The sequence below is a fragment of the Argentina silus genome (genome assembly GCF_951799395.1).
Source record: "Argentina silus genome assembly, chromosome: 19".
Taxonomy (NCBI): Eukaryota; Metazoa; Chordata; class Actinopteri; order Argentiniformes; family Argentinidae; genus Argentina; species Argentina silus.
Window position 1 is genome coordinate 17,322,615 of NC_139673.1, and position 26,825 is coordinate 17,349,439.

At 40.5% G+C, this 26,825-nt stretch overlaps 1 pseudogene across 1 annotated transcript in view; it reads right to left on the reverse strand.

Moving 5' to 3' along the window:
• The window catches only part of LOC310819882 (cytochrome P450 3A27-like), a 186,679-nt pseudogene that overhangs the window by 11,181 nt on the left and 148,673 nt on the right, over window positions 1–26,825 (reverse strand). The window contains exons 4-7 of the transcript in view: window positions 1,326–1,425; window positions 1,079–1,192; window positions 492–580; window positions 238–386 (exon numbers count right to left, since the gene is read on the reverse strand). The product of the transcript in view is annotated as a cytochrome P450 3A27-like (transcript). The remainder of the gene's footprint in view (window positions 1–237; window positions 387–491; window positions 581–1,078; window positions 1,193–1,325; window positions 1,426–26,825) is intronic.

The following is a 26,825-nucleotide window of genomic DNA, read 5'->3' on the forward strand; positions in this document are numbered from 1 at the left end:
CTAGAAACAACTCCTAGGCTCTATCCCTAGACACTTCTGTATCCAATCCACTCAGATCTCCAAGTGTCCAGCATTTAGGAACTAGAGGTTGGTTCTGGACAGGGCCCATGTGTCTCAAATGAGTAGAGCGCAAACAATTGGCAGTGTGGTTTATGTCAGTCTAATCAATGAAATCGATAGCTTCATTTATTAAACACAAAATAATTTAGATTGAAAGTTATATGGGGGCAGTTGTACCGACTGTGAGGAACAGTGGGCTGAAGATTTGAAACTTGAGCATTTTCTTGATGTTGGTCACAAAGGGGTAGGAGGGGTTGTGGAGGGAGTCGATGTCAACACTGAATGAAGTGCTGACGACCACATCCATACTGTATGGTCCAAAGAACCTGGAACACAACCACACAATCTCTGACCACCAGAACCACAACCACAAAATTAAAGGGGGAGTTCACTGACAAATTCACCTTATCGTCTCGGAGATAAATACTCACTCTTTTAGTTCAATGGGCTCATCGTTATCGGCCGTCTTCTTCAGATTGCTGACCAAATTACCAGAGTGCTGCTTCATGATCCCGAACATCTGAGTTGGGAAGGATACATGGAAAAATATCATGATTGATACATGGATTAATATGTGCAAAACATGGGTTAATATCATGTTTGAAACAGGAATTATTTAAATGTTTATATAGCCTGAGAATATACATTCATACAGGATACATTATGTATATAGTCAAGGAATAAGTGACTCCAAAGATGAACTATTATTCTATACTCTGTCATCTGACCACTGAACTTATCGAAGTTAAGATCAAATATACTTTATTGTCCCGGATGAAAATTTGTCTTGGATTAATTAATTAAAGTTGCTGCTTCACACAACAACAAACAACAATGAATACACACTATACACATAGTACAAATCACACACACACTCTCTCTCACACACACACACACACACACACACACACACACACACACACACACACACACACACGCGTCAGAGTTGTTAGTCATTCATTTATTTGTGTTGTATAAAGGAATGAATGAAAGAAGGAGAGGAGAGATGGGACTGTACCTCTTTGATCCGCCCACTGGTGAAGGAGGGAGACAGGACACTGCGGATCCGTCTCCATGCATCATCCTCAGCGATAAACACGGCGTCATACAGAGGCCCGTTGAGATAGAAATTCTAGAAAAATAATAATTATTATATACTGCAAGATTAACCTAATATTAATAATGCTATAATAACAATGATATTATCTATTTAAGGAGCCCTTATGTTTTTTTTCCCATACAACAACTTCAATTTAGCGTATTACCCTCCTGTTAGTGAAAAGGGAGTAGCATTCCTTGATGAGGATGGTTTTGATCATGGCTGTGTCCATGATACACAGGATGGGCTGACGGCCATCATAGATCCTACAGACCAGCAAAAACAAAGATAGTTAGATATACACTCACAGAGCACTTTATGAGGAACACTATACTAATACTGGGTAGGGCCTCCCTTTGCTCTCAAAACAGCCTAAATTCTTCATGGCATTGATTCCACAAGATGTTGGAAACATTCCTTTGAGATTCTAGTCCATGATGACATGATTGCATTACTCAATTCCTGCAGATTTTTCAGGTTCACTTTCAAGATGTGAATCTCCTGTTCTACCACATCCCAAAGGTGTTCTATTGGATTCAGATCCTGGGAAGGCCACTGAAGAACACTGAACTCATTGTCATGTTCATGAAACCAGTTTAAGACGACTTTTGCTTTGTGACATGGTGCATTATCATGCTGGCAGTAGCCATTAGAAGATGGGTCAATTGTGGCCATGAAGGGATGCACATGGTCAGCAACAATACTTAAATAGGCTGTGGCATTCAAGCAAATATACCGTGGATAGAGACAGACAGACCCATCACAGATCCTGCACTCTTAGAAAAAAAGTGCTACCTAGAACCAAAAAGGGTTCTTCTTCCACTGTCCCTTTGAAGAAACCTTTTGGGTTCCATGTAGAACCCTTTCCACAAAAGGTTATACAGTACCGTGCGTAAGTAATGGGACAGTGAAGCATTTTTTCTTCTTTTTGGATTTGAAATAAAAACTTTTTTATTTTTCCCCAACGCGGGAGAATGATGCCCGTGATGGGCCTAACCCAAAACTCAAAGAATATCTCGCTGTCCCTCTCCTTAAATATTATTCCCAACAAAGGACAAGGTGTGAGATACATTACAATAGCAAAGCAATTGACAAATGGTGAAAGCTGAAACATAGTCAAAACCTTAGGCTTGCCAAAATCAAGCACTGATGAGCTCAGCAATCGCAAATGGCTGAGGCTTTACTGCAAGATGCAAACCACTAGTTATCCTTAAAAAGGTTAGAGTTTGCTAAGAAGTACCTAAAAAGCCTGCAGAGGTGTGGAAAAAAGTCTTGTGGACAGATAAGGTGAATATTATCAGAGTGATTGCTAGAGGAAAGTTTGGAGAAAAAAGGATCTGCCCAAGGTTTACAGCATACCATCTCATCTGTGAAACATGGTGGAGGGGATGCTATGGTTTGGGCATGTATAGCTGCCACTAGAACTTGCTAACTTATCATAATTGATGATGGTACTGCTGACAGCAGCAGCAGAATGTATTCTGAAGTGTACAGAAACATCTTGTCTGGTCGAGTAAAAGCAATGCTTCCAAATTCATTGGATGGCGCTTCATCAAACAGTAAGACAATGACCCAAAACATACTGCCATTGGAACTAGGGAGATTTTCAGGGCGAAAAAGTGGAAAGTTCTTGACTGGCCATGTCAATCTTTGGATTTAAATCCTATTGAACATGCATTTCATTTTCTGATGGTAAGATTATGGGCAAAAAGACCTCAAAAACTGAAGATGGCTGGCCTGGCAGAATATCACCAGAAAAAATACCCAGCACCTGGTGGGGTCAATGGGTCCCAGACGGTTTGCATACAAAGTAGTGTCGACCAAATACTAAATATGAGTGCATAATTTCGACCATGTATACCAATAAAAAGACTCATCTAATACGACATCAGATCTGGATAGGTTCCTTGATTTCCTCTGAAAGGTGACATAGGCATGAAAACATGTACACAACATCAAGAAGAAACCATTGATTAAAGCCAAATCAATTGATAGAGGCATGGCAGAAAATGTGTGTTGTCTCTTTAAAAGAAATGTTAAAAATCTCTTTGTTTTCCCTGAATGAAACAAAGCACAGGTGTTTAAAAGGCCAGCCCCACCCCTGATTACAATGATCCACACGTGGAGACAGCCAAAGCAACATAGATCAATAAGACATCCCACATGTCACACCAGAATCTGTGTTGGCAAGAGTGTGCCCTTATAGCCAGGATCCACTCACCACCTCTCTGGTCACATCTCCCTGATGTTGGTTATGAAGAACTTTATGAATGTAGTTAAATGTATTTAATATTAATTATTGCCTTGGTTTATACTCGCTTCGGAATTGTAGGACTTTTGTACGAGCAAAGTGCTGAATATCTTCTCATAGATACACTGTGCTTAGCATGTACTGCTGAAGATTATGTTAATATTATGTTAAGATTTAAGTAGTCTCGTTCCCAGACAATTCTGCCCAAATGCCCAAAAGGTCTGTTGGACCAATGCGTTAAACTTCATTGGCCTTCATTAAGCCAAGAGCAAGAGCGTCAAAAATGGGGACGGGGCATAGCCATGGGCTTTACCTCGCATCAATCATCTTCCACAGCACATTCCACACATTTCTGATAAAAAGCTACACCTTGCAGCCGTGTGATTAGCTGAAATCAAATAATAACAAATACTTTAATCAGTAACCACCCTACGGCCAGGTTTGAGTCGTCGTTATTCCAGACTTATATGCGCTGTGAGCAATAGCCTGGGGACGAGGTTACCATTTAGGTAACCTGCGAATAACCTCATGCACTAGAAACTTAAACTTAATTGCTACATGGCCTGTTAATTTCCATGCTCATCTTTGATGTCAAGTTTTTAGGTTGTTTTTTTTATCAGAGGGATATTTGGCTACTTTCAAGTGCCATAATTGCCAATTAAAAATGGGTAGCCTTTTAAAAGGGGCAATCCTTCATATATCCCACAATTCAACACCAATCTGTTCTCTGGAAAAATTAATAAAACATGAAAATATTGGGTTTATGCCCTAACCATTTTTTGTAAATTTGGGGCTAGACACTTCACCCATTTTCATCACATTTATATTTACATTTTTGACATTTAGTAGATGTTTTTATCCAAAGCAACTTACAACAAGTACATTTGTCTCAAGTAAGTGAATCATCTATACATCAGTCATCATAAGAAAAACAAAACTATGCTAGGACCAGGGGCCATTGGCAGTCACAATGCTTTTTAAAAATGCTTTACAGTAGAGGAACTGTACAGGTGGGTAGTGGAAGGTGAAGAGGTCTTTAGGAGGGACAGTCCAGATGTAGCCTGAAGAGATGGGTCTTCTATCTACGGCAGAAGATAGGTAGTGACTCTGCAGTCCTGACCGCACTGGGAAGCTCGTTCCACCACCGGGGCGCCAAGACAGTGAAAAGCCGTGACCAACTAGCGCGACCACTGCATCCTCTTAGAGGCGGCCAGCCGAGGTGGAAGAACGGAGTGGTCAGGCTGGGGTTTGACATACAGTATGTATTCACCGTCAAATGTTGTTCACTTTCCCAAACCCCTGCCTGTGTAAGTAATGAGACAACAATTTTTTTTTTGTTCTTTCGGCTCTATACTCCAAACGTTTGGATTTGAAATTAAACAATTACTACAAGGTTAAAGTAGAGATTTTTAGCTTTTATTTGATGGTATTTGTGTACACATTGGTTTCACCATTCAAAAATTACCCCACTTTTTATGCATAGTCCCCCTATTTCAGTGTACCCAAAAGTAATGGTACAGACTTATCAAATGTCCAAATGAAGCAGTCATGTTTAGTATTTAGTGGACAATCCACTAGTATTTAGTGGACAATAACTGCCTGAAGTCTGCAACCCACTAACCCTACCAGACGCTGAGCATCTTCTTTGGTGATGCTCTGAGAGAATATAGTATACACTTTGTGACAAAAAGTGATGACGTCACATAAATTTAATCATCGAAAATAATACTTGAAAATTATGTCCCCGCCCCTTTGGGGGGCGGATGTGGTGGGCTGTTGATGCTGGTCCAATGAGACGTGGGGGGAGAGGCTAAAGGTGTTCTGGTGTTTGTCGGAATTTGACATTTTTATGAGGATGTGGTCACCCCCGTAGGATGTAGAACCGTGAGAATGGAATGTATGTGTTAGGGGGGAGGGGTGGGGGCCCCTGGGGGCCCTGAACTGTCTGAAGAACCATCGGGGGTTCAGCTAAAGTTTGTCATTGATAAGGGGTGTTGGGAGGGGTGGTGATGACTTTATGGGGCATACAGGCATCTATGTCAAAATTGCATATGAGGCTTAAAATAAAACTTCAATACTGGGGGTTAAAATGTGCAATTAAAAAATGGTTAGGCTGCTACTCTAGTGCTAGTATTGTGTTCAATAATGATGAGTTAGGGTTAATAAAAGGGGTCTTAAAAAAAAGGTTCATTTTTAAAAAATGTTTAGTTTCAAACGAGGGTCTGCCCCAGTGTCACGGACGTGACGTTGATAAGATCACGTGTTTCCCGGGCAAAAGGTGTATATATATATATATATATATATATATATATATGATCCTGTGTGAGATCTGTAGTAGTAGTTGTGGCTATATGACAGTGTCTAAAATGGCTTCTACAAGGATGGAGGGGGAATTGGAAGGGTGTTTATTGCCCTATGAGACGTGGGTGAGAGTCTAAGGTGTTCTGGGGTTTGTCGGAACATGACATTTTTATGAGGATATGGTCACCCTCGTGCGCTATAGAACCGTGAGAATGGATTGAATGGATTAGGGGGGAGGGGGGGCCCCAGGGGTCCCTGAACTGTCTGAAGAACCATCGGGGGTTCAGCTAAAGTTTGTCACTGATAAGGGCTGTTGGGATGGGATGGTGATGACTTTATGCTGCATACAGGCAGCTATGTCAAAATTGCATATGAGGCTTAAAATAAAACTTCAATACTGGGGGTTAAAATGTGCAATTAAAAAAAAAGGCAATTAAAAAATGGCTAGGCTGCTACTCTGGTGCTAGTATTGTGTTCAATAATGAAGGGTTAGGGTTGGTAAAAGGGGGGCTTAAAAAAAAAAAAAAAAAAGGTTCAATTTTTAAAAATGTTTAGTTTCAAACGTGGGTCTGACCCGTGCCACGGACGTGACCTTGATAAGATCACGTGTTTCCCGGGCAAAAAAGGTGTATATATATGACCCATGTGTGAGATCTGTAGTAGTAGTAGTTGTGGCTGTATGACATTGTCTAAAATGGCGTCTACATGGAGGGTGGGGGAAATGGAAGGGTGTTTATTGATCCATGAGACATTGGGTGTGAGGCTAAGGTGTTCTGTTGTTTGTAAAATTAGTTGTAGCATCTTGACATTTTTATGAGGAAGGGGTCACCCCCGTAGGATGTAGAACCGTGAGAATGGATTGGTTGGATTATGGGGAATCACAGGGCCCTGAACTGTCTGAAGACCGACCGAGGTCCTGCTAAAGTTTGCCTCTGATAAGAGCATGTGTTTCCCGGACAAAAAGATGTATATATATGGGACCCTGAGAGCTGGTCACAAAGGGCCGAAGACTTGGGACAGCTGAATCTGACCAATCTCTCACTCTCTCAGCCATGGAAGATGTACGTAAGTTTTTCCTATGGGGTTTCCCATCCAGAGGGTGTAAGGGAGGGTTTCTGTAAGAGAGGTAATCTTTAATCTTTCCAGATCAAACAATTGACTCTTCAAGTCTTCAATCGTCACCTCATCGTGAACGTCAAATAGCACGTGTTTCTCCATATCGTCCCTGGAGGGATGCTGCAGGTATGTTAAATAAATAAATAAATCAACAAATTATTAAATACATAATTAAATAAAAACTATCTGTAACCTGCTTCTCTTCTTTTTACAATGGAACCAGAGGGTTACAACGTTGAAGATCCTGGACCACGTGATACATTCAGGCTGTTCCAATCGGCTGAGAGCGACAGTGAGGCGTATTTGCCGACGTCACCACAAGCTTCTCTCCACAGCGAGGATGCGCAGCTGCCTGGACTGAACCATCTTGAGGAGAATCGCCAAGGTTTTTATGATGATGATGATGTTCAACTGTCTCCCGTCCCCAGTCAAGATGCGCATGACGATGGTGGTCGCCCTGATGCGGTTCTCTCAGCTTATTATGAAGGTCTTGATGAAGGTCTGGCTCTAGCAGAAGTGTCTGATGAAGATGAGGATTCAGAGACCGATTCTGTGAATAGTCTAGATTTTGAGCAGAGTTTGATCAGCATTGAAATGAGATTGCATACGGCCCGGTTGTTACGTGTGAGATCCAGAAATATAGCACACCCTGTTGATCGCCGTAGTAGGCTTAGACAGATACGAAGGCGTACAGGCGTATTGAAACGTATCGCAAGACGTCTGTTTACTGCTTAAAAAGTCACAGTTTCATTCAAATTAATAATATTAAAAAAATAATAATAATAATAATAATAAAAAAAAAAAAAATGGCTGAATCAGACAGGGTTAATCATCATGATATTCCTCATGACCTCAGGCAAATGGTCAATGATCTTAATACGTCTAGTGTTGTTAGAGAGTTTGATCCTGTAGACCGTCCAATACATCAGATGCTTCCCGATGTCCCTGTAAACAGGCCTCAGGAGCACTACTTCCTCCCGACCGAGGAGGCGTTAGATGATATACTCGCCGCTTATAGATATCCTTTATCTGACACGCTTCCGTCGCCTACCTGTATGGGGGAAGGGGCTGATTCGACAGAGGATGTTATGGAGCCCAGTCGTGATATGGACATGGATTGGAGTCCTATACCCCTTTCCCAGATAACTGACTATGAGTCCCCCTGGACTCCAATACCCCTTTCCCAGATAACTGACTATGAGACCCCCTGGAGTCCCGCTGATAATGTATGTTGTCAAGCCCTCAACGATGTTGAAACTCAACACGGGAGCGGTGGAGGTGTTGGAGATGGAGAAATTAATGATAATGTAATGGGTAATAACAACCAGCAATTACCAGAGGAGGGTGAAGCCGGAGTGTCTGTACCGTCCTGTAATGGAGGTAACGGGGAGGATTTTGCGGAGCGTATGGAAATTGACCGAGTCTCTTTTGACACACCTGATGGCATGCAGGTAATAAACAGAGATAGCTTCAATAATGTTGAGGTGAGATCATTTTTAAATTTCCCAATGCCAGATAGGGCACATACCAACCCTAATTTTGGAGAGTTTTACCACGCTGTAGTAAATGGTTTTCAGAACCGAATGTCTGCGATAATCGAAAGAGTTGGTGTAAACCCTCGCGATATTATTCAGCTCAATTTACGAGCTGATAGCTTACAAGATGACGTCTCAATGACTGTGCGTTACGGTGAAGGTAGGCTAACAGATTTCAACCAAATTCTTGACCGCCTTGTTCAGTCTAACATGGCTATTTTCAGTGGTTCCGGAATCGACCTTTCTGTGAACTTCGTGAGGGCTCCGGGAGGTTCGGGTAGACGGAAAATTAATACATTATTTATTACGGAGACCCTAAAAAAAAAAAGCAAACATTTATTTGTAATTCCAAATCAGAACCATGCATGCTTTGGAATAAACCTAGCTCTACTTGCTAATCCCGGTTTAACCATTGAAGAGGCTGGGAGGGAGGGTTACAATATTCATGTCGAAGCCGGGCTAGGGCCTAATGATAGGACCACATTCGAAGATGTGATCAAATTTGAACAGCTGTTAAACTGTAAAATCGTTATTTTTTACAGAGCCTCAGATAGAGTTAATCTGATTACGTTCCATACTGAAACAGAGTCAGAGACAATCCGTTACATGCTTTTGCATGACAATCATTTTTACGGGATAAAAAATGTTAAAGGCTTCCTTGGCTGTGCATTTTTCTGTATTCATTGTTACATGGGGTATAGTAGAGAAGGCGGACACTATTGCGAAAAAGCTTGCAACGTCTGTCTTTCAGACTGTAAACAACAAGCTGCATTTCAAAAAGTCCATTGTAATGATTGCAATCGTAACTGTTCAAATAGTGTGTGTTATAGGATGCATAAGGTGTGCAGATGGCACCCAAAAGCTAAAAAGATGGCTAGCAATTGTCAAATAAATAAGAAATGCCTTAAATGTGGATTTACATACTGTATAAACCTCATAGACTCTAAACCCCATGTCTGTTCAATTAAAGTTTGTCACATCTGTAAACAATACCTTCAGCCCGCTAAACCCCCATCTTTGTCAGCTGTTCAGACTTCTGAAGAAGTGTCAGAGGGCGTGGATATTCATCAATGTTACATGCAATCTAAACCTAGTGTAGCAGAGGAGAGGATTAATCAGAAGCTGGTATTTTATGATTTTGAATCAAGCCAGACAACTGGAACACATATCCCTGTCTATGTGGCTACACAATCCCTGCAAGGGGCTCGATGGTGTGCCCAGGGTCCTAATTGTGCTCTAGAGTTTTTATTGCATTACCGTCAAAACAAATTCAAAGGCACAGTGTTCTTAGCCCATTATAGCAAAGGTTATGACAGTTATCTAATTTTAGAGGCATATGTAAAACAGGGGATAACACCGTTCGTCATAGCCCAAGGGAGTAAAATCATACTCATTATTGATAAACAATTCCGGCTCAAATTCATTGACACATATTCCTTCATCCCCATCCCCTTAAGACAGTTTCCAAAAGCGCTAGGATGTCAAACTGAATCGAAAAAGGGATATTTCCCTCATAAAATGACAGATTATTCAAAAATGTTAAATAAGTACAAGGGTCGATATCCAGCTGCTGAAATGTACGGGTGTGATGAGATGTCTGTAGAGCAGAGAAACAGTTTCTTTAAGTGGTATAACACAGTAAAAGATCAGGAATTTGACTTTTTAACCGAGTTAAAGGCTTATTGTCAGAATGATGTGGAGATTTTAGCCGAAGGTGCCACCAATTTCCGCAATGAATTTATAAAGACAACTCAATGCGATCCTTTTGCGAGCGTGACAATTGCGTCAGCAGCTTTAGCTGTTTTTCAAACCAACTTCTTAATCAAAAACACAATCGCATTACCCGATGCTAACAACTACAGACGACAATTCAAGGCCTATTCCCATGCTTCGATACAGTGGCTTGAGTATCTAGCGTTTTCACGCTGCATAGACATTGAACATGCATTAACACCGCAGGGTGAACGTTGTTTTGGCCCTCTTCATGTCGATGGATATGCCGTGATAAATGGTGTGAAAACAGCATTAGAATTCTATGGATGTTATTTTCATGGTTGTCCGACTTGTTATAACCCTCATGACATATCGCCGCTTACAGGATTAGAGTTTGGGGTGATGTACTCTAACACTCTGAAAAGGCTAACTCGGTTAGAAACAGAGTTTAAGCTGAAAACAGAGGTTATATGGGAACATACATGGAATTCGATGAAACAACAGCAACCTTCTGTTAAATTATTCCTAGAGAGATACCGGGAGCCTAGCCCTTTAAATCCTCGGGCCGCGCTATTTGGAGGCAGGACGGAGGCTATTGTCTTAAGACGCAAAATTGAACAAGGGCAGACCATTCAATATGTCGATTTTACCAGCTTATATCCGTACTGTAATGCAGAGTTTGAATATCCAATTGGTCACCCGGTTATAATCAGGAAAGATTTTAAACCGGTTGAAAATTACTTTGGCTTTATACATGCTAAAGTTCACCCGCCGAGGTGTTTGTTTTTCCCTGTGCTACCTATGAAAAATGACGAAGCTTTTTACACTCTGTCGAACATGTGGGATTGAGAATAACCAAACCTCGGATTGTTTGCATTCTCTGGATGAGAGAGCGCTTCAAGGCGTATGGGTTAGCATTGAGTTATTAGAAGCTCAAAAAAGAGGTTACATTATAGCTGAAATTTATGAGGTCTGGCATTTTGAACAGAGAACCGATAAATTGTTTAAAGATTACATCCATACATTCCTTAAGCAGAAGCAGGAGGCCTCGGGTATCCTGATGATGCTACAGACGAGGTTAGTAAACAGGCTTATGTAAACGATTATAGAGAGAATCAAGGTATCCAACTTGACCCGCATAAAATTGTGTACAATGCCGCAAAGCGTCAGATCGCAAAACTTTTACTTAATTCCCTCTGGGGAAAAATGGCTCAAAGATCTAATCAACTTACAACCAGTATCGTGAAAGAACCCAAAGAGTTTTTTCAGTACCTCTTTAGCAGTAAGTATGATATAAGCCAGTTCCATTTCATAAATAATGATATTGCAATCATTCAATGGCGTCATAATTCCAGGTGTGTCTTACCACCCGGCGAATCAAATATTTTTTTAGCGGCGTTTACGACAGCATATGCGAGAGGTGTATTATACAAACAGTTACATTTATTGCAAGAGCGAGTACTATACTATGACACCGACTCAATCGTTTACCTCTCCACCCCTGAAGATCTTTACACCCCTCCGACAGGCAATTATCTAGGTGATTTGACATCGGAATTAGCGGCTGATGATTATATTTGTGAGTGGACCGCAGCGGGTCCGAAATCCTACGGCTTTCTCACCCAGCAAGGAAAGGTGTGTTTGAAAGTCAAAGGTTTTATCCAGAATTATGAAAATTGTAAAAAACTTAACTTTAATAATTTGACTGATCTGGTAGAAGACTATATTATAGATCCTAACACGCGACGCGAGATCCCTGCCCGTTACAATAGAATTAAACGTGATATCAAAGCTTTTTCGCTCGCTAATAAACATCAAGTTATCAACTTTTCTGTTGTTTTTGATAAGAGACGCCTTCTCCCCTCGGGTAGAACATTGCCGTTTGGTTACTGAGTTGTTATTACCGGTTATCATCTGTTATTACCTGGGTTCACAATAGCCTGTGTTCACAATGTATCCTAATGATGTTTTATTGTGTTTGAAAAAATGTATTCTACAGTGTATTCTACAAAGTGTCCTAATGGTGTTTTATTGTGTTTGAAAAATGTATTCTACAGTGTATTCTACAAAGTGTCCTAATGGGGGTTTTATTGTGTTTGAAAAATGTATTCTGCATTGTATTCTACAAAGTGTCCTAATGAGGGTTTTATTGTGTTTGAAAAATGTATTCTGCAATGTATTCTGCAATGTATTCTACGAAGTATCCTAATGCTGTTTTATTGTATTTGAAAAATGTATATCTCATTAAATTCTTATTCATACGTCACCCCACCTCATCGTTTTTTACATATTCTGGGATGGATATAATCAGGGTTCATCGTTAACCATGCGGTTAGTCTGTTTTAGTACAGTTGTAAGAATGGATGTGACTGTCGATCTGGCATTCCAAATGCCATGTAGCATGCTAATAGTGGGGCCTAGTGGCTCAGGTAAAACTTTTTTTGTAAAACAATTACTTGAAAACATGGAGAGTACATTTTCAAAAGTGCCGGCTCGTATAATCTGGGCATACTCTTCATACCAGCCAATGTATGACGAGCTCAGTCAAAATGTCAATATCGAATTTATAGAAGGTATTCCCGCAAACTTTAATGATGAAAATCTATTCCCACGGAACCAACACAATCTTTTAGTGGTAGATGACTCCATGGATGTGGGTGGCAATCATGAAGAATTAATGAAAGCGTTCACAGAATATCGACATCATAAAAAATTGAGCGTATTTTATCTGCTTCAGAATTTGTTTAATCAAGGGAAACATTCGCGCACGATTAGTTTAAACACTGATTACATGGTGCTGTTTAAATCACCACGTGATAAAATGCAGATCCGGGTTTTAGCTCAACAAATGTATCCCGGCCTGAAAAAATTCTTTTTAGAAAGTTATGAAGATGCTACAAGGGAACCGTATACATATTTAATCGTTGACCTGCGTCCTAATTGTCCAGAACCCCTAAGACTGAGGAGTGGAATACTCCCTGGAGAGTGGCCGGTGGTCTATCAAACTAAAAAGTGACAAGAGACTTTTTAAATAAATAAACAATGTCTCAACGGATGAAAAGAAACCTTCCCATTTTAAAAGCTTTGCTCGCTCTAAAACCCTCTGAGAGAAGAAGTTTTCGATGTAGAGGGTCGGAAGATCTCATACTAGCCCTGTGTGAGATTGCATTAAACATATTGAAGGGAAACATACCTCTCACCCCTGGACAGTTCACTAAATTAAAAAAACAGAAAAAATTTATCAAGCTTTTTGCCCAGCGTAAAACCGGATTTAAACACAAGCGGAAAGTGCTGACGCAATCGGGGGGCTTCCTATTGCCATTATTAGCGACCGCAATACCATTTATAACTAGTCTGTTCTCTCGTCAGAGATAGTCATAGACACTCTGGGCATGGCTGCGTTTAATAAAATGTACATGATTTCTCCACAACAGCTGGATAATTTAACCCAAAAGAGTTCACAGAGCATTGGTGAGCGAGCCCAACATGTCTTGCAAAACAATATGGAACGAGTTCTGAAACAGACAAGTGTTGACTCGCATACTAAAGCCAAGCAGTTCAATGATTTACTCGATAAATATCTAACCTTGCACCGCAAGGGGGCGACTCAAGATCGCGAAATCGTTTTTAAACTACCTGACAAACCCTCTGAGAAATCAGGTGAAGGGGATGAGGGCTACATAAGAGTGGGGGAGGAGGAAGAAGCTTCAGACAACCTGGAGGATGAGATTTTGGAGAATATAGGTTCTCGCAATCGAAAAAACGCCGCCTACATTCTGCAGAAGCTTCGTCAATCAAACCTTCTAAGATGGAATCGTTCAGGCGAGATAATTGTCCAGGATACCCCTATTAAAGGATCTCATATTTTCGATTTGATGAAGACGCTGTCAAACCGTCGGTTCCATTCCGGAACTCTACCGCGAGGCTGGGATGTTTTTTTAAATACAATTTCTGAATTAAATATTCCAATCACAACGGTTACGAACACCCACGCTCGCCAGCAATTACGACTTAAACCCTCCAAAACCGCGAGTGAATCAATTCCTCAGATACGTCACAGCAAGAGAAACCGTGGAGAAAAAAATAAAAAATCTCCATTGTCAACATCATTATTATTAGACATGTCTTACGCCAGGACCCCTTCTAAAACCCCAATGGACATGTTACAGATGGCTACATCTGCAGACTCTGAATGGTCAACCCCCACCGAATGGCAACTCTCAACACCCATCCATCCTAGATGGTTAGATTTCAATCGAAAAAAATGAATTCAAACAGACTGTATGATGTTTTAATCAATAAAATGATTTATTGAAATTAATATATGTCCGAAAAGAGTATTCATTCATGACAATTATAACACTCTTTAAACAGTTTTAAAGAGCAGGCATTCTGATTATACATTTTAACAGTCTTCACCCGTGAAATACATTTAGCATATTTCTTGACAAACTTGCTGACCATAACATCATTCTTTTTTAAATGATCAGAATACAATCGCATTGTTTCTTGAAAGGAGAGTCCTTTAAATCGATGACATAGGTAGAATACTACATGGGCTCCGCAAGTCGTTGAATAATCATCTTGAACCTTCTGTTTGTTATAGAGTATTTCTTGAGCATTCCTTGATCGAAAACGCATAAACGCTTCAGGGTAGAATCTGTGATCTGGAGGATTTGCATATGAATCAAAAAATGTTGCCTTGTCAGGTTCAGCTTCGATAATCATACCCACCCAATGTTCGCCTTCTCGGTTCTGATCGTGCGTGTTAACGACTAGATAGCTGGGGCGTCTAGCTATCTTGGAGGGTAGTAAATCACTAGGCCAAACACCTGCAAAAGCATCACCTAAAATTGGCTTTAATATAGACTCCAGCTGATGGTTATCCATCCTTTTATCAGGTTTAAAGGTTTCCACTTTTTTTTTAATAGTCGATCAGGACTTGACGCTTTGAGTTTATCTCTATAACACTGTCGTAGCAGGCATACACTATCAGGGTCATTGTCTGAGGGAGGGCTATTCTGAATCTTAAATCCAGACGACATGTGCCATGCACCGAGGGTGAGAGAGCCTCGCTGTCTAATTCATCATCCCTTGACAAATTGAACAGGAACAGCGAGTATCCATTTTCAAAGTTGTCACGGTTGATGCAGAGCGGAGAGTCTCTGATATGTCGGTTTGTACCCACATATAAGTTGTAAAATTCTCGAACACTCTGATGGGTGTCAAAGTGGGGTTGGTAGGGTTTTGCGGGGATAAAGCGTGAATTTACACTGAGACTGAGATATTCAAGATCCGAGTGATGGAATCTGAATGGGTTCTTATCTCTTGCGCCTACGAAAGCTCGATGATCAACTAATCCCGCTACTATATATTTAGGGAGCCTCCCTAAATATAAATTGTCTTGCGCGCACACCCGGGAGCCTCTAGGGATTGTATAATGTATATTGTATATTGCACTACCTGTAAATACTGTTCATTGCACTTTCTGCTATTTTGCACTTCTGGTTAGACGCTAACTGCATTTCGTTGTCTCTGTACTTGTACTCTGCACAATGACAATAAAGTTGAATCTAATCTAATCTAATAATTCTTAACGACTACCCGGTTTATAGGGTATAACGCATTGGATTTCATCAGAGCAGCCGAATGTCCTAACATGACATCGGGTGAAACCTGTACTTTTTTCGCAAAAATACTTGCAGATAGGATTTTTAATGCATACTCCTGGTCAGCAGCTGACACCAGTGTAAAAGCACTTTTGGCTTTCACCAGTTTCAAACGAACATCGACATTGTTTAACAAGAGTCTTTCGGAGAAAAATATGTCACTGTGTAGAGGCCCCATTAGTTCGAATGCGCGTGAACCTCGACAGAAGCTCGCACGCTTAACAAGTCCTGTGTTAGGACCATCAGCGGCAATAGATACAGAGTCCAAATCTACACCTTCATCTTTGTACCATAGCCCCGCAGAAAACTGACTCTCCAAGGTTTCTTTTGAAAAGTTGAGCAGAGTTTCAATAATAGATCTGTAAGGATGTGTAGCGGACGATGAGCTAATGAGAACATCATTTAGACTAACATCTACCTGGGAGAATATAGTATTTAAGGGGTATTGTATTATTCCACAATTATCACCGCCCGCCAGATCTGTTCCATCAGCCTTGGTAATCTTGAGTCGTAGATATAGCAATGTTGAGTTTAGATCTAGATATGCACTTCCACTTCCTGATATCTGAAAATCCAGAACCTCTTGATCCACAATAGAGTTTAGAGGATGGATCTCCACGTAACCGCTTTGTTCTATAGACAATTGGGTCATGGGCGGTGCAAAAAGGTCAAGTTCCGATTTGGTGCACTCTGCTGAGAGATGATGTACAAGAGACATTCTTCTTATTCTTATTCTTCTTATTTTTAGAATATATTTCCGTCACTTTGTTTTTTAGACTTTCTGGTTTTTTTTTATATGCGTTTCTTAGAGGTGCGATGCTCTAACAATGCCACAGATCTTTTTCTTCTTCTTCCTCTGGCAAGGCGTCCTATTCCAGATCCTTCCTGAGACCTGCTGGCGCGATCGGCGATATGACGGGTTACGGCCCCCACAACGTCAGATGCTATCCCCTTCGCTGCTGTTTTCAAATGCGGTTTAACTATATATGCCCCGCGCTTAAGAAACGGTAGGACAAATCTGAACGCCCTACTTAAGATAGACCCTAACCCTCGACCATATTGCACAGGAGTACCTACAAACCCACTTAGACTGCCGCGACCTGTTTGGTTTACGTAATAATTCACAAATCTTTGTGAATCCATTTATTTTTTTATTTTTGCTGCTGTTTTTGCTTTGTTCTATAGATTCAGATGAGAGACTTGGGTTTAAAGTGCAGCTTGCAAATTGTCTTCCCGTATGTGAATCGAATCGGCTTGTTTAAATCCGTTTTTAGCTCAATCTGTATATCCTGTATGCGCTGTTTATTAACAGTAACGTAGTGTAGCTTGCTATAGGAGAGAGTGATTACATCCCCTTAAGATCCTTCTTTTTTAACGATTCTTAGAAGAGGAACCGCATAGTCACCAATATGCTGTGCTTCCACGATATTCGTATAGACGAAAAAATTATACTGCCCCGCATTAATATCGCTGGGATATTTACTCAACGGTTTTCCACCCGACCGTGTCCAAGCGTCGGGTTCAAACCCTAGCATGTAGGCTAGTGGAGCCTTGAACCTGAGAGAATATTTGTCAGGTCCTAATATAGAAATTCTTTTATGTATAGAACAGTAATGTAAATGTAGATCTGTTTTTTGTTTCTTAAATACGGTATTTATCTCCTTCACTAGCGCCTCGATATTGTCATAATGACCTGTAGGGATTTTCAGGTGGTTTGGAGGGTCCCTCGGTCTCGAATGGTCTTTCAGGTCATAGGTATCTTCTAAACTTAAAATATTATTCCAGGTATGACAGTACATTATCTCTGCTAACGCCACCTCATAAGGTCCATGTAACTCTATAGGCTGAGACAGCGTTATCGTATAATTTGAACTGTTATTGCTAGGGTAAACGCTGTGACATGCATTTGAAGGGAGAGTCACATAGAAAGATTCTCGCTCCTCCATCCTTGCTTCTTCTAGTTTGGCTTCTTGTTTTTCTTCCTCCCGAGCTCCATGACCTCTTTAGCCGGCAGCCATGAGTCAAACTGACTAGGCCAACCTTGCCAGTGGACTAAAACCATCTTCCGTCCATTTTGAATTTTCTTGTCTAAAATCCTTTCTACCCGAAAGACTGTGTCAGAGGTGATTCTCACCTTCTGCAGTTCTGCCTCATAGAACGTGCCAGTAAGAATTTCACCTTTTATATCCCTTAATTTATAAACGGGCGGGAGTCTAGGGATACATTCGTTAACTATAAAGTATTCATCAGTGAATGATTGTTCGTACATTTTATCGAATATCCCCCTGTATTTGGAAATCCGCACAATGTCACCCTCTTTGAATTTAAACACAGGGGTCATACTGTTCAGAGGTAAAGTCCCGTATAAATTCTCAAAGACTTGCATGCTATTGGAGGATGTTACCTCAACAGGTTTCATTTTGATACTGCTATGATAACTATTATTATAGCTATCAAGCAAATCCCGAATCACATCAATATATCTGCGGGTGTTCTTAGCTGTGAAAAACCTCCACATCTTTGTCTTCAGCGTACGGTTAAAACGTTCCACGACTGACGCCTTCAAATCACTACCCGTTGCAAAGTGTTGAATATTATGTTTCTTCATTAGTTTTTCAAAGATACGGTTAAAAAATTCTTTTCCAGCATCCGTTTGGATTTTAACTGGTATACCGCTCTCCTCTAAGACTGCTGCAAAGGCCTCCGCAACTACGACGGCCGTCTTGTTTTTTAAAAAGCGTGCATAAGCTTTTTTTGAAAATACATCTATTACTGTAAGCAGAAATTTAAAATTATCATTGTCTTCAGACAGTGCACCCATATCGCAAAGATCCGCTTGAAATTGATACATAGGACGTGGAGCAAAAACACGATTTCTAGCATAGGTTTTTCTAGCCGTTTTGTGTAAGGTATACGCCTCTTGACCAGACAGCCACTCTCGTACTTGATCACTGCTAACTTTTTCAGCCGTCTGCTCTTCGACGGCTTTTTGAAGTTTTTCTACCCCTCCAAAAGATCCCGGGTGTGCAGGGTCATAATATATTCTCTTCATTACCCGCTCAGCCTTTTTTGAGGTCATGACGACTAGCAATCATGCGAGATCTGAGTACAATGGCAATTTTGCATAATTATTTATTGATTACAAGTCATTACATCTGAATGATTACATGTCATTACATTTGAATGATTAATACAAGTTTTTAATACATCCCCACAGAAGTGTGTAAGACATTTAGGGCCCTATCAACATCAAATGCTAGACCATTCTTAAAACGATATGTTGCTACATCAATTATATAGGTATACAACACCATGAAATGACTAAATTTGAAGCTATGCATAGACACTTCTCTAATAATTCCATCTAATGTTTTTTCAAATTTCTCCGCGTCCGAGGCATTTGAACCAATATACACCAATTCCTTCCAACGGTTAAAAGACACACAATCTCTCACAATTTCCAATGACCTCTCAAAACGGACAACTTGTTCAATGTCAACATCGCTACATGTTTGAAATAAAGATTCATCATTAACACGATTAGCAATAGCCCGTTTTACAAGAGAGCTGACCCCAGGATGACCTGAAGCGGAATTTAAAAAGTTAAAGAATAGTCTGAAAGCATTCCCCATTTTTGATCAGTTTAGACTAGTTCAAAAGAGAGTGTGAACTATTTCAACACGCTTCCAATAGGATACGAGTTCATCGATCATATGATCCCGGTCCTTGTTAACCCCCACATACGCATCAACGATCTCTTTAAGTTCCCCCTGGATGGTTTCTTCATACTTCAGACTGTATAGAAAGACCTCGGCTGCTCCTTGAATACGGCCTGTTGCTATCTCCCCTACTCCAACCGTCTCCAGAGCAAACATAAGAGTCGGGAGAAATTTCCATGTCCACAGGGAGGTCATCAACGCCTCAAAGTTGCTGAAAAAGTAATCACTCTCTAGAGGGTACAGACAAGCATGCCGACGTTGGCTTGGATGACCGGTTTTACACCCATAACATTCGTTTTTTAAATGTTCATCTATCACCAGTGTTAACACCATGGCAACGCCGGCCTTCACCGTGTCCAGAAAAACATCAACACCCTGACGCTGAGATTGAAGCCGGTTCTCTAGAATTTCTTTAACCTCTACAACCATCGGATCATCCAAGGGAGGGTTCTGAGGGGTCCCCTGAGCAGTGATGCTAGCTTCCGCAGCGGGTTCGTTCTGAGCCCCAGCGGACCCTGCTACTTGCAGGCTAGGCGAAGTCGGAGGTGTCGGATAGCCGTTGAGGACAGAATGATCTTCAGCCACGGGGGCTGCAAAATCTGAAGCCTGACCTCCGGGGGTGTACAGACCGGGTGCTTTGTCGAATGTTGGCTTGCCGGTATACGGCCTATATCTTCTGACGGGGAATTCAAGAGTCTCGAACAGAGTATTTGACGCGTCGCTGTCGGGCGAGACGGGTGAGTAGGTGACAGGGGTAATAGGCTCCTCGGAATCGCTCTGATGCTCTAGGGCTTTCCACCTTGTGAGGTCGTCCGTCTGGGCATTCCGGTAGTCTTCAAGAACCGGTTTATACAAATCATCGTAGCCGCCAGATTCCTGAGAAAGGCTCGGAAGATAGCTGAGAAGCTTAGACTCTTCATCTTGAGATTCTAGGGGTTTACATTCCCCAACTGTAGAGTAGCCTTCGTCTTCACTTGAGGAAGGCAAATCGTTGACTGTGAAAAAATCAGCCATGTTGAAGTAATAAGTATTGTCGCACAAACTCGTTTTTCCAAACTTCTTATATAGATTGTAGGTGAGGGGGCGGGGGAAGGGGCATGTGTCTAGTAGGCGTGTCTAGTAGGACTGGGTAGTAGAGGTGTCTAGCACGATTTACTATGATTCAACACCGTCTGTTTCAAGCGTGTCTTCAGGAAAAAGATTACGACTGCATGACTCTAAGTCAGACAGAGATCTAGGGGTTAAACGCCTGGAAGGGCCTGAGATCCGTTTACCTGAGCACGTGTTCAGACTTTTTGCCAGCTGGAGGAGTCTCAGTCTCTGACTTTCCAGCTTGAAAAACCCAGTGATAGATTTCAGGAGATTTCTCAAGGTTGAGAAGTCTACCACTTTGAATGCCAGTTTAATAGGCCAGTAGCGCTCTTTCTCCATCACCGTCTTTGGTCTTTCAGAAGACTCTGCCTCTGTCTGGAATCGCACCAACAGCCATATGTGAGATCTTGAACAGTCAACAAGAAAAGCTTCCTGCGGGTTACGGCTCGGTACTCTGAGATCCACGCCCATCTCTATAGAAGCTTTCATACCCTCCAGGGGCACGTTTTGTGTGTCGTGCACAGATTGCATGTAGCGGATGAATTCCAGGATGTAAGCCTTCAATGTATCGAATTCTGATGAATAGATTCTCAGACGATTCTCTGATTCTTTTTCGAAAGCGTATATGTCCGCATAGGGGTGTGCACCTCCAGATGCAAACTCTACATACACTACACTACCATCCATCAATTCCCACATCATACTTGTAGACGCCATTTTAGACCCTGTCATATAGCCTCAACTACTACTACAGATCTCACCCATGCTCATATATATATATATACACCTTATGCCCGGGAAACACGCGTCTCATTGGGCAAGCCTCAACAGCCCACCACATCCGCCCCCAAAGGGGCGGGGACATAATTTTCAAGTATTATTTTCGATGATTAAATTTATGTGACGTCATCACTTTTTGTCACAAAGTGTATACTATATTCTCTGCTCTGCTAGGCCTGTACTGCAGCCATCTTCAGTTGTTGTTTGTTTTGAGGTCTTTTTGCCTAAATTCTTATCATTAGGGAAATGTAATGCATGTTCAATTGAATTTTAATCTGAAGATTGACTTGGACAATCAAGATCTTTCCACTCGTTGCTATGGCAGTGTTTTGGCTATGGCATTGTTTTATTGTATGGTGTGGCGCCATCCAATGCATTTGGACGCATTTGCTTGCACTCAAGTAGACAAGATGTTTCTGTGCACTTCAGAATACATTCTGCTGCTGCCGTCAGCAGGTACAATCATCAATTAAGACAAGTTAACAAGTTCTAATGGCAACTATACATGCCCAAACCTAACACCCCCTGCACCATGTTTCACAGATGAGGTGGTATGCTGTAAATCTTGGGCAGATCCTTTTTTCCCCAAACTTAGGCAGACCTCTGCAGGCTTTTTAGGTACTTTTTTTAGCAAACTGTGACCATCATTTTTGATGATAACTAGTGGTTTTTGATGATAACTGTGTCTTCCTCTTAGTTATAAACTACAACAATACTACTACAGTACACTTTTATTTTTTTATTTATTTTTGTAACTTTTTATTATCATTTCCTTTTATAAATTGCAGTCATACAGTATGTCACAACAAATCTTTTTGATGGTACAGTAAGGTGCCGCGGGTAAGTCCACAGAAAGGTTAACAGTCCATGGATATCTTTCATCTTAACCAATATATATGTGAGGTATGATCATTATCTCAGCAATACCACATACATACAGTATAGATTACATTTGGTAAATTATAAGGTAATGTTCAACAACATTATCACCATTATCATCATCAACAATAACAATAACAACAACAATAATAATAACAATAACAACAATAATAATAACAGTAACAATAATCTTTAAAAAAATATATTATAATAATGTGCATTTCAATCATATCAAATGAAAATGTAGGGCAATGGATGACCATTTATTTAGGAATACATCTACTTTCAGTTGTAATAATGCTGTTGTATATTCCATGTTGTAAACGTTTTGGATTCTTTCCCTCCATTGTGTAATTGTTGGAGGGTGTGGCCTCAGCCAGGAGGCTGTGATTACCTTATTCGCTATTAAAAAGAGGATTCTCAGCAAGTATGTTTGACTGTTCTCTTCAAGATCAGTTGGCAGTACCCCTAGTATAAAGTGTGATGGTTTAAGAGGTAAATCTATATGGAGACATTTTTTAATTTCTTTTTGTACATTTTGCCAGTATTCTGATATCTTTGGGCAGTCCCAAAATATATGTGTGTGATCTCCCACCAAGTCACAACCCCTCCAGCAATGATCTGAGGTGTTGCTCCATTTTGATGTTATAAGTGGAGTTCTAAAGTATCTCATTTTCATTTTCCATCCAAATTCCTTCCAGTTTGGACTACTGGATATCCTATGTCCCTGTCTGCATGAAGTCTCCCATTGCTCATCTGGGATTATTGTGTTCATTTCTAGTTCCCATTTTTCTTTAATATCTAAGTTATCTTCTTTTAACTCTTCCTGCAATATCTTGTAAATATGTGATATGAACTTTGTCTTCACTATTCCTTTAGTTGTTGATATGAAGAGGTGTTCCAATTTTGTTGGTAAGGAACAGAGCTGTTCCCATTCTTTATGACTTTGTAGATAGTGTCTAATTTGTAAGTACCTAAAGAAGTCTTGGTTTGGTAAATCATATTCCTCTTTGAGCTGTTCAAATGATTTTAGGACTGCTCCGTCAAACAGCTGGTCCAAAACCACTAAACCCCTTTCCTTCCATTTTAGGAATCCCTTGTCCAGCCTAGATGGAGAGAACTCACAGTTGTTTGCTATCATTATAGCTCTGGAAATGGTCATGGGAAGTTGTAGTTTTTTCCTCAAGATTGACCATATTTTTAAGGTGTTCTTGCTCCATACATTAGCAATTTTCTTTTTCCCCCATATGTCTTGGTTTAAGAATGGTATTGAATCTAAAGGCAAATTTGGGCATTCACTCTGTTCCATTCCCACCCATATAGTGTCAGTGTCTTGGGATATCCAAGCAATCATTGATCTGAGTTGGGCTGCCCAATAATATTTTTTCAGGCTAGGTAAGTCCAGGCCTCCCCTGTCTTTTGGGCAGAGTAGTCTTTTAAATTTAAGTCTGGGTCGCTTGCTTTGCCAAATAAACTTGGACAGCCATTTATCCAATATAGTAAAGGTGGAAGCAGGAACATAGATAGGTAGTGATTGGAAGAGAAAAAGCAATCTTGGCAAAATCTTCATTCTTATCGTTTCTATTCTTGAGTGGTAGAATTTCCCATCTTGTAAGGTCCCCTTTTATGTGGCCCATCAATTTCCCATAGTTGGCTTTAAACAATTTTGATAGGTCAGTTGTTATAGTAATTCCCAAGTATCTAAATCCTTGAGACCAGTGGAAATCAAGCCTTCCTGACATTTGAATTGGCCATTGTCCAACTAACATCATTGCCTCTGATTTTGATTGGTTGATTTGATAACCAGAGAGTTCTCCATAATTCTTTATAGTGTCCATCAGTGCAGGGACCGAAAGGACTATCAGTAATATCCCACTGTAGACAAGTGTTTGTGTTGTGGAAGATGCTAGTTTAGCTTGTACTATTGGCTTTCATGGTGATTATGTAAACTTACCTTTTATTTCTTCATGTGAGATCATACTAGCATTATATAAGAACACATTGGGTATTCTTGGTTATGTTAGCTAAGAGAGGATACTATATTTCAATGTTAATACAACACATTGTAGCTATATGTCGCTATTTCTTTGTTAGATCATCTCTGTGATGTATGGCAAGGCAATGTGTGGATGTGAAACCATATCATTGATTATTGTTTCTCTTTCTCAGTTTCACTCTTTCTAAGTCAATAAACCTGAAGTCAGACTGACATTCTGTCTCCAGACTCTTGGCAGGTGTTTAGAGGTGTTCAGCTATGTATGAGGACAGAACAGGTTTGTTTCTTTCTTTGTCGCCACAGCCTACCTGAGTATTGCTGCTGACCATGTCCATCCCTTTATGACCACAGTGTACCCATCTTCTGATGGCTACTTCCAGCAGGATAACGTGCCATGTCACAAAGCTCAAATCATCTCAAACTGGTTTCTTGAACATGACAATGAGTGACACTGTACTCCAATGGCCTCCACAGCCACCAGATCTCAATTCAATCGAGCACCTTTGGGATGTGGTGAAACGGGAGATTCACATCATGGAGGTGCAGCCTACAAATCTGCAGCAACTGCGTGATGCTATCATGTCAATATGGACCAAAATCTCTGAGGAATGTTTCTAGCACCTTGTTGAATCTATGCCACAAAGAATTAAGGCAGTTCTGAAGGCAAAAGGGATTCCAACCCGGTACTAGCAAGGTGTACCTAATAAAGAGGCCGGTGAGTGTATGTGTGCGCTCTACAAACATTATAAACCATAACTTACTGCATGAATACTTTATTCAGGTATGGCCATTCAGAATAAATATGGCTTCAGCCACGCTGGTGACTTGGTTTTTGTTGTAGGCTTATTGTTTCACATTTTTTCTACTCAAGCTACTTTTTATACATATTTTTGCTGTTAGTCTCCTCTTACCTTTTGAATTCTCCTGACTGTTAATACACAGTTCATTTCAGCAAATTACCATTGTCCAGCTGTGGATAGACATCTGAGGAAGGAACATAAAGAGAGAGGTCCTGCTCAATGTAAATCAATCAACCAACCTATCAATGAATCTACAATCTAAACTGTTGAATCTATCAAAACAGTTTTCCATTAGCCCACCTTTGCATTGTGTTCGCTGTCTACTCTGCCAAGTGTGGCTGTTGGGTATTGAACTCGGGTCTGTTTACCCTTGGAAAAGACGGAAAAACTGTAGATAGATACAGAGGTAAGAAAGTGAACCAGATGAACAAAAAAGAAACACTAGAATTGTAACTCAAAATGATCAAAAAATCTCAAGTAAGTGTGATGGCACTTCTCTCCTGTTCACTAATTACCTTTTCACTGTGACTAAAGCTTTGTTCCCTTGTTTTCTCCACTCCCTTTATTACTCCTCTTCACAGTATATAAACAAAAATGTCTCATTTCTATTTTTGGCATCTGTCCATTATTCTTCATCAGTCTGGGGAATCTCTTTCTTTTCATCATACGATATTTTGGTTGTTTTCTGGGTCTTTTAAACTAGTCTTTTAGACTATTTCCATTATTAGACCAAGATGAACGAAAGTTCATCCAAATGTTGTCAATCTCTTTAATAGCTGCCTTATACTCCACAGACAGTTTTTCCTCTCCATGTTTTTGTTTTCTTTCGCTAGTATCTTCCTCATCTGCCCATGTTTCATCAGTGTGGAGATCCGCTTTCTTCTCCTCATCCCCCTTTTGATATTTTTTCATGTCACCTGTTTGGACACTTTCACTGTCATGACTATGATGCTGGCTGGAAATAGAGTGCAGATGCTTCAAGAAAATGGAAAAACAGACAAAGTGGTACTGTTAAACAAAAAAACAACAACTATTTTATCAGAAAAAAGACTGATCATATGTATACTTTTTTTCGGCCTGATACATATGAAAGCATTCAAAGATATCTTACTTACTCATCTAACCTCTTCGCAACAATGTTGCTGTGCTAACTGCTCAACTCTGACCTTCTAGAATATCGCAGAGCTGGCTTGGATTAGAAGAAGTTTATTTTTCCAGAAGGTACTTTGTTTATGGTGTCAGGTGCATAAAGGCAATATTAATCAGACACATTTAAGCACATTAACATTGCATAAAGTAACGGTACATTAGATCTCCAAAATACAGTACATAGTCAAAAGCAGTACATTTACATCAACCCACTACAATAAAGTAGCTAAATAATAAAGAGTTTGACCTGCAACTCACTCTACGAGCACCATTGAACTGATGATCAGCTCAGAATGTGAATGGAAAATGTGTAGGTCAACGTTCCATGCATTTGCCCAGTACCTTTTCTCTAATATTAGGTATGAAAATATGACTTTCAATGTAACAATTTACATCTCCAATAACAGCTTATTCCCTACAGTATTATAGTGAACTGCATGTGTAAAAGCAGTGTGCTATATGTGTAATGCCATTTAAAATTTTACCTACAGTAGGTTACCATGGTAGCCGGCGTCAAATGGTCACCACTTGTGTGATATCACTGTGTTACAACATATTCTGTCATATTTGTTGTATCTCGCATCTCCTAGCAATAATAACCATGGCACCTCTGATGATGTCACTGTGACATCATGAAATGTAACAGTGGCACGCAGGTTCATTCCA